Below are 6,248 nucleotides of genomic sequence, written 5' to 3' on the forward strand. Positions count from 1 at the left end.
GAAGCCGCGCTGCTTGTTCCCCTGGGTTGTCATCTGGAGGATCCCCTGCTAATTGCCCTTCTGTGAGGTTCGCATTTGGCCCACCTTGATATCTATTCCGCAACTCAGCAAGATATTTTCTCCACCTTTTTTCCCAGATAAGATTCTGTGTGTCAGTGAGGATCATTGCCACAATACTTCGAATATCATATGGTGTGAGGTCATACATAGTGAATGTCCCTCTTAGTAGCTGTTTGAAGTATTGTGAGTTCAGCCCAAAAGTTTGAGCCGCCTTCCCTAAGTCTTTGAGTGTCTCATGACCCATCCTTTCCCACCTTGGATTCTGTCCCTGGGCATCATATGTCACTGGCATTATCAAATCTCCTGATCCCGGGAATAAATGCTTTTCCTTTGCCAACGCTTTTCTGATTCGCTTCCAATCCATCGTCTTCACCAGCTCTTGAAATTCCTCTTCTTCAGACTCCATTGGGATTTGCATGAACAATGGTGTTGTGGATGTTATCGGTGATTCATCGTGTCTCATTTTTCGTCTTGAGGTTTTTGGCCTTGCTCCTAAATCCGAAAAGGAAACTCGAGGATCCTGTTGATATTTCTTTTTTGCTGTATCAAATGAATGCAAGAAGCTTTTTGCTGCTTCTGCTGCTGACAGTAACCATGTTGGGACACCTTCCGAGGCTGTGATCCTTACGACATCTTCTCCTTGTAGCTGTTCTTCATCTGAGCTTTCATCATCTTCATGAAATCCCAAAGTGGATGGATAATCCATTTGTTGTGTTAACATTGTCTTCTTTGAAGTGCTTTTCTTTTTATATATTGTTGGAACTAATTGCTGCATTGTTGCAGTCTCGCCACGAGATGGCGCTGTGGCTCCGCCGAACCGATCCGGCATGTCGTGCACTTCTGTCCTCCTGCCACTAGGTGGCGCTGTTACCGGCCTCCCTGGCTCGGATGACGGCGTGAGATCGACTGCCCCATTTCCTCTTCCGGTCCGACGTGCCGGCGATCTCATTTGAGACCGTGTTTGCTTGGCTTTTAATTCAGCTAAAAATGGGGCTTGAACACCTAAGCGTTTCCCCTGAAGGGAAGAGACTGGGACTCCGGGAGTTTCAACCAGAGGCACCGAGTCCGGAGAGGGTGTGGGGCCCCTAACACGGCCCCTCCTCGCCCGAGACGTAACAGGGGATCGGGCCCACCGCCGCCCGCGCTCCACTCTCTGCGCATGCGTGCTCTCCGAGCCGCTCCCTGTCTCTCCTGAGCTGACGTCATCCTCTCCCGCTCGTTCCACCCCCGAGGTTTCTTCCCCTCGGTCTGTCCCTGACTCTGCCTCCTCCTCCTCTGACGCTGTGTTCACTCCTCCCTCCGGCGTGTCCAACCCGCCTCCCGCCGGCATTCCGGCCCGCCCCGCGTTCTGGCCGACCTCCGCACCAGGTCGGACGTCACAACCACGCGCCTCCTGCGTCTCGCTATGGTGGCTCTCTGGGGCTGTGCGGTTTCCCCCATTTCGCCGCCCGCATTTGCCGCCCCCGCGCTGGTATGTGACTCCCCCCCAGATTCTTGCGAGTTTTGCCCGCTGCGCGCATCTCCTCACTTTCATCCGCGCTGCCCGTTTGCACCGCCGCTCCCGTGCCGCCGCCTTGCTCTTCGCGAGAAAGCGCTCCCCCCGATCCCTTGTCTTCCTCCTGCTCCCCCCCTTCCGTTCCTGACTCCTCTATACTCTCTGGGGTTTCAGGACGCTTTTGGGGTGTCTTAGGGTCTTCGACCAGGGGGTTTAATATTATTTCCTGCTCTCTTTTTTCGAGAGCCCTTTCCCCCTGGCTTTTTGAAGCCAGAGCTAATTTTTTCCCGGAGCTTTGCTCCGCCCCCTCCTCTGAGGGTGCCGCAGTTTTTCGCTGCTTTTCCAGTCTTTTTGACTGCACTGAAATACCTTCTAGCATAATTCTTGCCGGCGAGAGCAGCTTTAACGCTGTCTCATCTTTTTTCGTTGCTAAGAAATATAAATGCCTATTAATTTCTTGCCAAAACCCCACTTCGAATAGCAGGCATGTTTCTGAAAGTGGGTAGTTGAGCCTTGCCCACAACAATAACTGTTTTAATTCTTTCTTTGGGATCCCTTCTGTATATAATTCAGCCACGCCTTGTAAGGCGGACAAGATTTCCCGTTTTTCCTGGGAGAATGTGGCCCCCATATTCTTATTTTTTGCCTTCTTACGGAATCTGTCGTCAGAGTGGTCTGAAGGCTCCCGATCTCCGTCCAGCAGGTCAGGAGAGATGGATCCAGAGGCACCTTTCTGGTCCCAGTCCAGGCCGCTCTGCTACGAACTGTCTTCGGCAGAAGCTGAGAGATGGAATTCTCAGTGACTGCTGATTTTTGCAGATTCTCCTGGCCGTTTTTTTTTTTCTTCTTTCTTTCTTCAGGCTTCTCTCCTCAGGAGTTATCAGTGCTGGCCTCTTGGCTCTTCAGCTCTTCAGGGCTTTTCCCCCCCCCGAAAGGTTTGGTGGGAGGTAGCCCACGCAGCGGACGCCACTTGTCGGATTTTCGGCTGTTTAGATGGTCTGGGAAGGCCCGAGGTGGCCTTAGGCAGCCCGCGCTCCAAAGGACGAGAAGGGACTTCAGATCTTTTCTCGGTCTCGGTGTTTATTAATTGCTTTTCTAAAAGATTTTCTCTTGGCCTGACAGAGTTCTGCTCAGCAGTCAGCCATGGGCACACACTGAGCCCCCCGGGGCGGTCACTTATCTTTATACTCGGAGTTACGTATACAATATTTATCATTTTTCTACAATACCCTCTACCCTTATTAACCAGTGCATTTTTGGTAAGGACCAATCCCATAGTGCCAACATCACCACAGAAGATGGAGGCCAAGAGGAAGAAGAAGAAGAAGGAGAAGGGCACGCCCCAATTCCTCCATCTTACTTCTCTAGACCCCCCTGTACAGAAATCTTAAACCCTGTATCTCACACTCCAATTAACTTATCCCTTCACCATTCACCCCGGTGAAATCCTCCTATCCTCATACTGATGTCGTCTCCCATGTGGGATCAAAGTCCAACCACCAGACATTTCTGGCAACATTCCAGGACTCCCGAGCCCCCCAGGGGTGGTCTTGGTCACCCTGCACCCCAGTCCTGAGAGGCTGAGATCCCACATTGTCCGAAACACCTTCCAATCGAATGCTCATGTGATTGGAATAGTCAGGAGAGTGCTAAATACTGTTTTCTGTCAGTTGGCAAGCTGCGCACACAATCCCAGTGTGGAGCAGCTTCCTTCTTCACCTTTCCAAAGCTGCCGCTCTCTCTGGCTCTCGGAGGCGAAGAAGCGGCTTCTTAGCGCAAAGACGATTGAGGCAGTCACAGTGATCTCCGCAGAGCGGCTTCCGCCAGAAGACGCCCGGGAGCGGCTGTTAGCTCTGGAGAGCATTGAACCTTCGTCTTTAGTGTCTCTTGTCGTCGACATCTTAGCAAAAAGCTTTTCCACTGTGTCAGGAAACGAGAACCAGTGCCAGAACAGAAAACATCTCCCATCGTGTTCTAGAAGTTGCACGGAGGTCTGCCGAGTGTTTTGCAAGAAGACGAACAGAGTTGCCCAAAAAAGCTTCCAATCGAATGCTCATGTGTTTGGAAAAGGCAGGAGAGTGCTAAGGTACTGTTTTCTATCAGTTGGCAAGCTGCGCACACCATCCCAGTGTTGTGCAGCTTCCTTCTTCACCTTTCCGAAGCTGCCGCTCTCTCCGGCTTTCGGAGGCAAAGAAGCGGCTTCTTCGCGCAAAGACGATTGTGGCGGTCACAGTGCTCTCCGCAGCGCGGCTTCTGCCGAAAGACACCCAGGAGTGGCTCTTAGCTCCCGAGAGCATCGTACCTTCGTCTTTAGTGTCTCTTGTCGTCTACATCTAAGCCAAAAGCTTTTCCACTATGTCTGACAAGGAGAAACTGTGCCAGCACAGAAAACATCTCCCATCGTGTTCTAGAAGTTGCACGGTGGTCTCTCGAGTGTTTTGCAAGAAGACAAAGAGAGTTGCCTAAAACAGCTTCCAATCGAATTCTCATGTGTTTGGAAAAGGCAGGAGAGTGCTAAGGAACTCTTTTCTATCAGTTGGCAAGCTGCGCACTAAATCCCAGTGTGGTGCAGCTTCCTTATTAACCTTTCTGAAGCTGCCGCTCTCTCCGGCTCCCGGAGGCGAAGAGGCGGCTTCTTCGCGCAAAGACGATTGTGGCAGTCACAGTGCTCTCCGCAGCGCGGCTTCTGCCGAAAAACGCCCGGGAGCAGCTCTTAGCTCCGGAGAGCATCGTACCTTCGTCTTTTGCGCGAGGGCGTGCGCGGCCCTAAATCCGGCTAGCAGAAAGGGGTAAGAAGGCCAACGTCCCTACGCATCAGAACCCAGCCCCCTCTAGCGTCGTGGCTTCGGGCCGGGCTGCATTGCGGTCTTGGGTTCACGCAGGACGAGACGAGTGAGGAGGCGACCACTTGCTGGGGGTTAAACGTCGGTTTATTGACGAGCCCCCAGGCAGTAAAAGGCAACCAACAGATGGACAAACCCACAGCAAATGGCGCCGAACACGGGGAGAGACAGAGTTTTAAAGGGAAGGGGTGGAGAAGGGAGGGAAGCCCAACTAACCAATTGGGGAACATGTCCGGAGGTACATAAAAAAACTGACATAAGAACATATCCACTAAACATGAAGTAGAGGAGGGGCCCCAGGACACCAGCCAACTACAACCCCCAAGGAGAAGAAGGTTCTCGAAACCTGGGAGGAGTGGGAGGTGATTGACTGGGCCCAGGGGGGAGGAAAACTTTACTTATATGGTGGGATAAGGGAGGAGCAATTATGTCACTTAGGAGATTGGCAACTAAAAGGGGGGAGGGGAAACCAGAGTAACTCAACTGTCAGGGCAATAGTGGCGGGAAAACTGGGAAGGGAGGATCCATTTATAGAGGACAAAGGGGGAACATACATAAAATGGGGGAGCAAACTGAGAAACTTAAAAACACACCACAACATCTCCCTGTTTCTTAACAAATAAAATAAAAAGAAACAAGAATGTCCATATAAACTCAAAATTCTGAGGCCCGCGGCTGGTCCTGCCAGTCTTCGCCTTCTCCGAGTGGAGTTCGTCTGTCTCTGGATGTTCATGAGGCGGCTCGGTTGACCCTTCCTCGTCCACAGCTTTTTCGGCCTCTGGGGAGAGGTCTTCCAGCTCGAAGTGCTCTTCCGACGGAATTGCAGTGTGGTTTACGGTGGGCGAGGTGGCCTTTGCTATCAGTCTTTGGACCAAGCCGCGGGTCAACATGATTAAGACTGAAAATATGATCAAACTCAACACAACTTTACAAGCTGACTCTAAAATAGAACTGGCCCACCCGCTAAGGCCCCAACCCTTAAAAATGTCCCCCAGCCAGTCTGATGTCTCCTGCTTAACCTGATGTAGAAGGTCTTGGAGTTTCTTGATGGAGTGTCTGGCGTCCTCAGCTCGAGAGGACAGGTTCAGGCAGCAGAGGCCCTCAAACTCCTCGCAGTGATGATGATGGAGCAGCAATAGAAAATCTATTGCTGCTCTGTTTTGGAGTGCCGCCTTCCTTGTTATTTCCTCGTCTGTGAGGAGGTCGTAGAGCACGGCTGAAGTAAAATTTGCTTGTTTAGCCACCCAACACTCTAGGCTGCCCAATTCACCTAGAGCCTTCGCCACCGATACCCAAGGCAACAAGATGGTAAAGGCGACGGATTTTGAGTGTGACCAATGGGTAATTTTGCGGTCACAGTCCTCAGTGAGATCCTTGAGATCTCTTTTAGCTCTGGCCAATTCGGACGTGACATTTGCCTTTTTCCAATTGACAATTTGGGTCATGTTGGGGGTGAACAGTGTCAGTCTGCCAAAAGTGCACGGCCCTCCGATCAGACCAGAGGGGATGCCTGCCCACGCCCGGTCGCCACAAATCAAAAACCCTCCCCTGGGAAGGGCATATGGGGTCCGTCCAGTGGTGGTGGGGCCACTGATCTTCAGCACGGCTTTGCACCACTGGTTTGCCTGATATTCTTTTTTAGTTTGCTGGACCACCTCACTGCCCTTCTCTATAGGGGCAAAGGTGTAATCAAATTGAAAACAAACAGAGGCATTGGTGGAACCGAGAAGATGTAATTCCGTGGGCTCAGAGGATAAAGAATCCAGCCTACGCACTCCGTCGCTCCAAGCATTACTAGAATCAAAACTCGGGAGGATGGTAAGGCTCCGGGCCAAAATAGGGGAAAGGGC

This window comes from Melozone crissalis, unplaced genomic scaffold, assembly GCF_028551555.1.
Source record: "Melozone crissalis strain CALT ecotype California unplaced genomic scaffold, PUWL_Pcris_2 ptg000105l_1, whole genome shotgun sequence".
Lineage (NCBI taxonomy): Eukaryota > Metazoa > Chordata > Aves > Passeriformes > Passerellidae > Melozone > Melozone crissalis.